This window comes from Tenrec ecaudatus, chromosome 4, assembly GCF_050624435.1.
Source record: "Tenrec ecaudatus isolate mTenEca1 chromosome 4, mTenEca1.hap1, whole genome shotgun sequence".
Classification (NCBI taxonomy): domain Eukaryota; kingdom Metazoa; phylum Chordata; class Mammalia; order Afrosoricida; family Tenrecidae; genus Tenrec; species Tenrec ecaudatus.
The window spans coordinates 167,611,927-167,619,511 of NC_134533.1; positions in this window are offsets into that span (position 1 = coordinate 167,611,927).

Genomic DNA, 7,585 nt, shown 5'->3' on the forward strand with positions numbered 1-7,585 from the left:
GAGCGATGAGGCTATTTGCTCTCAGAAAGGGTTGTAATCTCAGAAACCCAAGAAGGGGCAGTTCTACCCCTTCCTATGGGGTCCCTATGAGTCAGAATTGACTGGATGGCAGTGAGAGTGGTATTAGGCTCATGGGAAACTTATTAGCAACTTTTGATAGGCACATGGAACAACCGTGGCTTGCTGAAATCAAGGAGGACTTGCTGAAATCAAGGAGGACTTGCTGAAATCAAGGAGGACTTGCTGAAACCTAGGAGGACTTGCTGAAACCTAGGAATCCTCATGGTGTAGTGGTTCTGCCTTGGACTGTGAGGTGAAATCAGTTGGAAACCACTGCCTTCTTGGATGGATAATGGGGGCTTTCTATTCCCATCAACAGAGTTTCAGAAACTCCTGGAGGCAGTTCTACCCAGTCCCATAGGGTTGCTGAGTTGGCATTGAATCTATGGCAGAGATGTTTTTTCGTTTGTTCTGAAAGGAGTAGGAGTTCCATTATCAAGTCTGGTAACGGAAGTATGTGTATCTTAGTTTTAGGAACATACTAAAATTAAAACCGTGTATGGAATTCTTTCCGTTGGCATTATATAAATGCTTCAGAATAGCTTTATCTTCAGAGTATTTTTGCTGCAGGAGAAAGATGTGCTATGAAGATTTACCACCTCGGAAACCTACACGGGCAGTTCTACTCTGTCCTGGAGGCTCATTGGTCTGACTCCACTAATCGGCAGTAGGTTTGGTTTGGTTTGGGTGTCACTGTGGTTAACTACTGTGCAATAGTGCCCCAACTCCTGACAACAGAACAATGCTTGATCCTGAGCCATCCCCAAGATTGGTTGTGGATCCAAAAAATAAATCCAACACCATTGAGTCAATTCCAATTCATAGTAGTCATTTATAGGGTTTCTGTGTCATGTCTTTACAGGAACATATGATTCCATAGGATTTTCATTGACTGATTTCCAGAAGTTGATCACCAAGAGCCTTTCTTCCAAGGCTGTCTTGGTGTGGGCGCACTGCTCAGAGTTGTTCAGATCACACCAACACACAAGTCTCAACTGACAGTTGAATGGTGGTTGCCATTTGCTTAGAATAAAACTCTGGTCTTTCCTATAGCAAACATGAATTCTCTATATAATTATTTTATGAATCTGTAATCTCAACATTAAGGTAATAAAGACCTAGCACTTTTTAAAATTGCCCTTCCCAATGATTTGGGTATGTATGCTTTTCCCAGAAATGCTGATCAGTGCCCTATCTCACCTTAACCAGTAGAGAATGACATTAACCCTCAGACCTAAAAAGAAATTGACTGCTTTTCTATAAAAGCTAATTACAGTAAGCAGCTTAGGTCATCACTTTGTTAAACCTATTGATTCAAAAATGACTACGATGCATACGATGGGTATGCATTTGAGGGGTCATTTTCACAGAGAAAATGTACAATCCTTTAAAAATAAAGTAAAAAGGCACTTTTTGAACTGGGGAAAATGCATTTCATTTAGAGAAGGCTATACGTGTTAGCAAATTTCTTCAAGTGTTGCCGTTATACGGAATGTTGTGGCTGCCCCCATTCAGGGTATTTGCTGTTCTCCAGAGGTATAGGCTATCGCTTAAACTCTATAACTGCAGATGAAATGAATCATGTAATTTTAGAACAGAAGTATACTTCAGACAAATGGCCAAACACAAGGAGCCCATAATCACACATTTTGTTTAAAGGGGGGACTCAGTGGCTTATTTCTGTAATTGATTTACCAGCGGCTCGAAGTGTTGGCAGTTTTGCTGTGCTCTGTCCTACCTGCAGAAATGCAACTGTGCTCTTGCAAACATCACATGCAATTCCTGAAGAGACCGCAGCATGTCATTACAGATGGATTGATGGCCTTGCTGATATCATTGAACTTTTGTCAGCCCTAACCTGGAAGATGTGCTGTGTGTCGGTGAATTTTTGTCATTCATCTTGCTTTTGAAAGGCCAAATTTATTACAACCTTGAATGACATTGAACATATGAAACAGCTGAATCTATCATGCCGAGGGTATCTTATGAAACTCTAATATAAAATCCTAAGTATTGACCTGGTTTTCAGAATGATCTTTAAAGCCACTGACTTTCAAATTTTTTACTTATAAACACTAGTTTTCAATTGATATCAGTAACTTTATGCATTTTTTCTGAATACCTGAGGCCACCACACATACCCTATACTTTTTAACTTACTCTTTAAAGAAAAGTAAAATATAATTGAATTTGAAATGCATGTGCGTATCTTTTATTTACTAGTGTCAATATCTACCTGGCCAGCGAATGAACATGACTCGTGGCACTGATCCTTTGATTGGAAATTCACTCTGTTTTTAAACAATTTCACATTTATGATACTAATAATAGCTAATATTTAGCTAATAACAATAGAGCTAATATTTCTAGAGCTTGCCTCTCTTCCAGGAATTGTACCCAAACCATTTAAATGTATCATATCATTTGAGTCTCACAAAAGCCTAATTTTCTTTTTCTGTGCTGCATAGATGACAAAAATAAGGACCATGAGGTCAGAGACAAGTATTTCATGAAGGAGTTCACATTTGTGCTCACTTATGTACTGATGGAAAACACTGAAGCCACCTAAGAGACATTGCGTTTAGAATTGTAGTCTACCCTCAGAGGTCATTTGCCTGCGACATGTCTTGGTTCTTTATGAATTTGGACTTCACCCTAGCAAGAGGTTCAATGTATAGACAGGACATTCTGTCCATCTTCAGTGTATTAGCCTGGTCCAGGTTTCCAAGGAAGTACATGGTCTCTTATTTACATTTCACCGAGGATGTTCTAGAATGTTGGCCTTATTACTGGACTGAGACTCTTTCTCCAGATGTTAGAAGAATTCTCATGCATTGCTGTGTTCTCAAAGGTGGTGTAGCTGAGCCTTAGCCATAGGAAATGGTCCAAAGAGAATGCTGACATCATCCATACCAGAGTGTGATTGATGAGCAGCTTTATCTTTTTTAAGTAACAACTTGACAAGCACAAAAAATAGATCAAATTTTAAGTTAAATTTTAATTTAATCACTAAATTATACACCTGCAAAAAGGGATTTGGCAACAGTTGTGTAATAAATACATATTTACAGTATTAGTAATAATAAACAGTAGCTTCTGAGGTTGATTATGTACAACCAAACACATCCTGTAATTTCATTTCTTGGTTTAGACTGTTAAGGTCACGAGTTTATTGGACATTCAAAATAATTGGTTTAGTACCATGTATAGTGCTTTTGTTATACAATAGAACCCCAGACCTCAATGCTAATCCGTTCCAGAAGGAGCATCGAATTGCAGTTGAGTTCCATGTCCATTTTCCCATAAGAAATAACTGAAAAGGGATTAATCTGTTCCCGACCCCTAAGTTTTTATGCTAAACTTGCCTTTTTATACAATCTATGACACAGGAATTTCAAAGTAAATAAATTCAGAGTTAAACAATGTAATTTAAATAAGAAACACAACATTTAAATGATTTTAGCAACTACAGTGTGGCCCATACCTTTAGACTGATGAGGATCTGGATCTGTGGACACTGATGTGGAGAGGAGGGATGGAGAAAGAGTTGTTGTTTAGAAGCGGAAGCCCTATCCATCAAATCAACTGGTAGCTGCTTTTCAGGAGTATTTTTCCCCCTTCTTGGCCTTTTTTTACACTAGGACCTGGCTAGCTTTCTCTTAAAAAAAAAAAAAAATTAATGTGGTCTGCTGTTGGCACTTCCTTAACTGTTTTCTAAAAGGGTTTAAAATTATCATCAACAATATCAATAACACAGTATCAATAATACGGTTAACCAGTTCCTTATCATGATGATTCTTTTCAAAAAAAATTTCTTTCTTAGGACCCATGATTTTTATCTAAAAACAGTACAAAAGTCACAGAAACTAAGAAAATTATAGCAAAACACTTGGAACAGAGCTGCAAAATGTTTAAACAATGCGTACTAACAATGCCAACTAACGCCGAGTGACTGAAACACAAACTGCTTCTGTTCACAAAGCTCGTGGGTGTCAGGTCGGAGTCCGATGTTTTGTTCAGGCTCTGATGCAACCTGTTCTCGACATTTCACGTCGAAATCTGATAATGTTGAGTACTGATGCTGTCCAGTCCCGGGGTTCTACTGGACCTCTTAGTTGGATGCTGCCGGACTATTAAAAGCCTGTCAGTGACGATTCAGGACGCAGTTGGCCTCTAGTCAATAGAAGGTAGCAGTTGGCCTCTAGTCAATAGAAGGGTAGCAAGGAACCGGAGGAGGAGATGGCAGGTGTGGCTTATGACTCCCGTCAACAACTGCTTCCTTTACCATCAGACTGAAGCTGAATGGTGCCCGACTACCAATACTGAACATTTTGTTTTGTTTTTTATAAATCATTTTATTGGGCGATCTTACAGCTCTTACAACAATCCATACATCTCTTGTATCAAGCACATTTGTACATAGGTTGCCATCAACCTTTTCAAGCCATTTTCTTTTTACTTGAACCCTTGGTACCAGCTTCTCTTTTTTCCCTTCCTCCCCAACCCTTCCGCCCTCATGAGCTCTTGATATATTATAAATTATTATTATTTTCATATCTTACACTGTTCACTGTCTCCCTTCAACCAAGTTCCTTTTGTTCATCCCACTGATTTTTTTTTGCGGCGGGGGGGGGGGCAGTTCTACGTTGATCGTGGCATTAGTTCCCCTTTCTTCCCATTCTCTCCTCCCCTTCCCCCTACCCTCATGAAATCACTACTCCCATTAGTGTTCCTGAGGGGTGTATGTGTCCTGAATTCTGTGTGTCGAGAGCTCTTATCAGTAATAGTGTACATGCTTCAGTATCGCCAATTTGTAAGGTAGAACTGGGGTCGTGATGGTGGGGAGAAAGCATTACAGACCTAGAGCAATGCTGTGTGTTTCATCAGTGCTATACTGCACCCTGGCTTGTTTGTCCCTTCCTTATGTCATTGCTGTGACTCTTCAAATACAACGAGAGCCAAATGAAAGTCAAGCATGAGAGTGGGACAGGAAGAAAGTAAAAGGAAATAGAGGAAAGAACTTGGAGGCAAAGGGAATTTATAGAGGTATAAGCATATGCATGTATATATGTAAACATATTAATATAACATGAAAGGGATATTGGACTATACTTATATGTTAAGTATCAAAATAGCAGATGGACTTTGGGCCCCTGCTCAAGTTCTCCCTCAATGCAAGAACACTTTGTTCTAATAACCTGGCATTCTGTGATGCTCACCTTCCTGACACAATCGCTGACGTCAAAATGGGTGCATAAGTAAATGTGGTGAAGAAAGCTGATGGTGCCCGGCTATTAGAAGATATAGGATCTTGGGTCTTAAAGACTTTAAGGTTAAACTAATGGCTGGCTATCTAGTATGGAAGCAACAAAGTCCACATGGAAGAAGCACACCAGAATGTGTGATGATGAGACGTCGACTGGATCAGGTATCAGGCATCAGAAGACCCAAAACAAAACACAAAGATTGTTGAGAAGTAGGGAGGTCAGTGCAGAGGCCCAAAATCCATCTGTAAGCAATAGGACATCCCCTCACTGAACATTTTGTTCAAAGATTCCACAGCAGAATCTTGATTAAAATAGGGAAAATGCAGAACAGAACTTCAGAAGCACACAGACTTCTTACAGCCATAACGATTGGATGAAATTATTACCCTGAGATGATCATAACCAAATATATAGCCTGAATTATTGTTGTTTTTTAATCATTTTATTGGGGTCTTATACCTCTAATCATGATCCCTATATACATCCTTTGTGTCAAGAACATTTGTACATCTGTTGCCATCATCATTCTCAAAACATTTGCCTTCTACTTGAATCCTTAATATCTGCTGCTCATTTCCCCCCTCCCTCCCCACTCCCCTACCTCATGAACCCTTCATCATTCATAAATTATTATTATTTTGTCATATATTACACTGTCCGATGTCTCCCCCTACCTTCTTCTCTGCTGTCCCTCCCCCAGGGAGGAGGCTATACGTAGATTCTTGTAATCAGTTCCCCCTTTCTACCCCACATTCTCTCCACCCTCCAGGCATCGCCACTCTCACCACTGGTCCTGGAGGAGCCATCTGTCCTGGATTCCCTGTGTTTCCAGTTGCTATCTGTGCCTGTGTACATCCTCTGGTCTAGCCAAATTTGTAAGGTAGAATTGGGATCATGATAGTGGTGTGTACGAAGCATTAAAGAAGTAGAGGAAAGTTATATATTTCATCATTGCTACCCTGTACCCTGACTGGTTCATCTCCTCCCCACAACCCTTCAGTAAGGGGTGTCCGGTTGACTACCATTGGGTTTTGAGTCTCCACTCAGCACTAACACGTTTTCAATTATATATTTTTTTGTTCCTTGATGCTTGATACCTGATCCCTTCGACAGCTCGTGGTCACACAGGTGTGTTTCTTCCATGTGGGCTTTGTTGCTTCTGAGCTAAATGGCCACTTGTTTATCTTCAAGCCTTTAAGACCCCAGACGCTATACCTTTTGATAGCTGGGCACCATCAGTTTTCTTCACCACATTTGCACATATGCACATGTTTGTCTTCATTGATCGTATCAGGGAGATGGGCACCCATTGATATGATTTTTAGTTCTTTGATGTCTGATAACTGGTCTCTTTTGCACCTTGTGGTCAGACAGGCTGGTGTGCTTCTTCTATGTGGGCTTTGATACTTCTCAGCTAGATGGCCTCTTGTTTTTTCTTCAAGCATTTAAGATCCCAGATGCTATATCTTTTGATGGCTGGGTACCATTAGCTTTCTTCACCACATTTCCTTCTGCACACATTTTTCTTCAGCAATCATGTCGGGAAGGTGTGCATCCTGGAATGCCAATTTAATAGAACAATGTGTTCTTGCATTGCATAAGTGCTTGAGTGGAGGCCCAATGTCCATCTGCTGCCTTGATACTAAACCTATAAATATATGCATATAGACCTGTTTCCCCACACTCATATAAATATATTTACATATGTACATTCCAGTCTTCGGACCTCTATAAATACCCTTTGTCACTTAGTTCTTTCCTCTACTTCCTTTTACTTTCCTCTTGTCCCACTAGCATGCTCAGCCTTCATTTGGGTTTCAGTAATTTCTCCCGTTACCTTGCCCTTGCTGGATCACTTATTCCTCCCCTGTCCCTGGGTTGGTCAGCACCACCTCCTTACCCCCTCTTCCCCCTCTCCTGTGTCCCCCCGGAACCATTGGTCCCGTTGTTTTCTTCTCCAGACTATTCATCCAGTCTATCTTATCAAGATAGATCTGTAGAGATGATAATATGCACTAAAAATAAAGTCATTGCAAGATAGACAATGAGTGAGAACACAGCTATGACAATAAAAAGGGAAGCCAATTACCCATAGAAGAATAAATTAATTAAAAGAAAAAAATTTAAAGAAAGAAAAATCTGTAAATAGATCAAGGTCTGATTTTTGATCTCTAGGTGTGTCCTTCAGTCAGGTCCAATGGGGTACCATGCTTTGGCCCCAGAGTCTGTCCTTTGTACTCCCTCGGGGGCTCCCTGCT